The 3,242-nt window shown below is 31.1% G+C and overlaps 1 protein-coding gene across 3 annotated transcripts in view; it reads left to right on the top strand.

Annotated features, from left to right (window-relative positions):
* Positions 1-3,242, top strand: part of SGCG (sarcoglycan gamma) — a 139,511-nt gene that overhangs the window by 35,999 nt on the left and 100,270 nt on the right. For all 3 annotated transcript variants that reach the window (XM_085321808.1, XM_085321806.1, XM_085321807.1), the window contains exon 2: positions 2,955-3,042. The gene's annotated coding sequence lies outside the window, so the exon portion shown is untranslated. The remainder of the gene's footprint in view (positions 1-2,954; positions 3,043-3,242) is intronic.

The following is a 3,242-nucleotide window of genomic DNA, read 5'->3' as shown; positions in this document are numbered from 1 at the left end:
GAAGTACACATGCAGTTTTTCTCACTGGTGCCCCTCTAATTAGCCTCTTTGGAAGGACATACAAAAACTTTTAACGATTTTTTATGTAGTTTTTAATCAAAATGTGTGAAGACGCAATCCCAGCAGAAGATATCAGTTAACACAAAAAAGCAACTAGCCCGCTGTAACAGCTGAAATTTGTTTTATATGTATTCATTTTGTACTTAACTTCCTCTGAAAAGAGGGCAAGTGGAGAGAGTGAACAGGAGATTGGAGAAGTTTCCTCTTCTGGATCAGCTGAATGTACTGGAGAGGAGATTCCAGGCTGCAGAATGTGACCAAAATAAAAGCTAGAGATGAGGAGTGTCACAGGAAGGAACTGGGAGCTGACAGTTGAAGCAGAGACTGAAATGCTGCTGAGATGATCAGACAGCAGACCCGCAGGCAGCTCTTTGGGTTTACAGACCAAAACATTTCCTAGAAACCAGATACAAGCATCTACTGTGCTGTGACATGCCAGGTGGTGGATATATAAGTCCTGTTATAAAATATATATATATATATATATATATATAAAATCTATAAAATAAGTACTTTTATTTTTATCTTACATAGTCATTTTGAGTTTTTTTTTCTGATTTAAAAGTTAAGTATTCTTGTTCATACTCTAATAAAACCTAATTATTTTGAGTTTCAAAGCTATTTAGAACCTTTGTATGGGTATCAGTGTAATGAAAAGCTCTAGGCAGATCTGCCTTAAAGCTTTATATGTTTGGAGTCCTGACACATTTTCTACTTTAGCTGTTATTTATTTATTTATTTATTTTATTTATTGCCAAAACTGGCAATTAAATTATGATTGTATTAAGTACTTATTTAAGCAAGGTGGAAAAAACTTCAGAAGTAATATTTTGTAATATAAATTGTTAGGAAGCAAGTATATTTTTTATATATATATATATATATATACACACACACACTTAATATATATATACTTACTATATATGTATAAAGTATATTATATATATATAGTATATATACACTATATACTGCTATATAGTATATATATATAGTATATATATGCTATATATATAATATATACTTTATACATATATAGTAAGTATATATTAAGTATATAATATATATTATATATATATTATACTTAATATTTATATACTTACTATATATGTATAAAGTATATTTTTTATATATATATATTATATATATATAAAAATAATATATGTATTGTTAGGAAGGTGTAGGATCTCAGTCTATCCAAAAATGGTCTGTGATCCTGTTACTTACCAAAATACAGGAAATGGAGCCAGTTCAAAATGCTTTGGATGGAAACATTATCAAACTTTGTTTCTAACAATTCTTTTTTCATGTTATGTCAGAGCCTCTTGCAGCAGTGGGAAGTTAGGAGAGCTAAAAAAAAAATTCTTATGTGAAAAARCAGTATTTCTATTGCATCGTTATTCAAGCTTACAAAGCACTAGCATGGGCTCAAGAATGAGAATCAAGAAAACTTGGTCTTTTTTTTGTTTTCTGAGTTCTCAGAAGTCCAGAGAAATATGTTTAGATTTCAAGTGAGTAATTACCTCTGTATTTTCTGCCAAATTATTATTAATACTAATATGTGTAATTGTTAGGCAGTTGAGTTGCTTTTTTGTTTTGTTTTTGTTTTTCCATCTGGTAATCCTAATACATATTTATTTACATGTGAATTTTACTTTTCATAAGTGTTTGCTATTTTATTGTTAACTTGCTATCATTGTGCATTTTACCTATCTGAACCTTTATCAAGGTGTCTTGAAATAGTCTATATGGCCAAACTTCTGTTTGATCTGCAGTTATACATCCTTGCACACTTAATTTTAGCTACATTTACTATTTGCCAGTTGTTTAACAGTAGAGGACTTTTAGCCTTCATCATTATTAATTATGAAAAGAGATGTCTCATAATGCAGTTCTCAGGATACCAGAGTCTTGGAGTTTCTTCTTTTTTTCTGAAGAGGCTGTGTGACAGTGACCGATTTTAGAGGCCACAAAGATACTGCAACGAAGTAAAAACTATGAGTCCAATCCCAGCCAGATATGCTCTTACTTGCTCAGATGATCTAAGAATCTGTTTGTTCACTACAGACTAAAAATCTTTGCAAATAGATACCTCCTTTTCAGAAATAGCTAGAGAAAATCTAACAGAGATTTAAAGTAAAACTAATTTTTCTTATTATAATGAACTGTAAAATTCTTCTGCAGTATTTTATTTCTAAAGTAAACTCCCAAGGTTTTCCATAGAGATCAGAATATATATAATAATAATAAAAAAAATKATCTCCTTCGAAGGCAGAATAGTGAGAGCAGACTTTATATACATTTTTTGGGCATAGTTTTGCAGGATATTCTAGTTAGTCAAGTACTGGTATCAGGGGGCCTGGCAAGCTGAAAGATAAATGTTTGCTTAGTTACTATCTCAGGGCTAAGTAGTCAGTTATTGACTTTCAAAACTAAATGGAGATTTGCAGTGAGGAACAGGACATCAAGATTTGTGAACTGTAGAATTAACTGCTTGACAAAGAGGAAGAGCTTGTTTTCRTACAGATGAAATGATACCCCCTCACTGAAGTTACCATTCATTTCGCTGATACATTCTAGTAGTAGATGGAATTTTAACATTGCAATGTAATTCTTTTCATTATGTTTGACGTAGATTTTGGACTAAAATTTATTTCCCATTCACTGTATACTAATATGAACATTTGCAGCCAAAATAGGACTTAGCTGTCCAGCATTTTATTTATTTGTCTGTGTTCCATAATTTTAATTTCAGTGGATGCTGGACCATCACCTGTAAGAAGGTGTATATTAAAATAATTATAAAGGCAGTTCAGAAATATATCTTGTTCTTTCCCAGTACTCATGAAAAATKTTCCTTTCCTTTTTCTTTTCCTTCTTTGCATTTAAATAGGAAGACAGCTACCTTCAGATGATACAGGACTCACTGACGATCACTCTTGCCCCAGTCCTACTTCATGAGCACTTCAGAAGATATTAACTGAGGTATTTATTTGTCTTTTTCATTTTTTTAATTTTTACTTTGCAGATATTAGATAAGAGCAGACAAAAGATGTCTCAGGAATCAAGACCAACAGGAGTAATCATACATAGAAAATACAACAGTTTTGTCCACAAAGAGAGCTACTAGGTGATTTAATCTAATTCTTTTTTATAGTTGGGCATTTGCCAGGCAATCTTTTTTT

Source organism: Rhea americana, unplaced genomic scaffold (assembly GCF_003343005.1).
Source record: "Rhea americana isolate MKP2758 unplaced genomic scaffold, rheAme1 scaffold_71, whole genome shotgun sequence".
Lineage (NCBI taxonomy): Eukaryota > Metazoa > Chordata > Aves > Rheiformes > Rheidae > Rhea > Rhea americana.
Note: the sequence above shows the minus strand (reverse complement) of the source record. Positions and strands in the feature narration are given on the sequence as shown.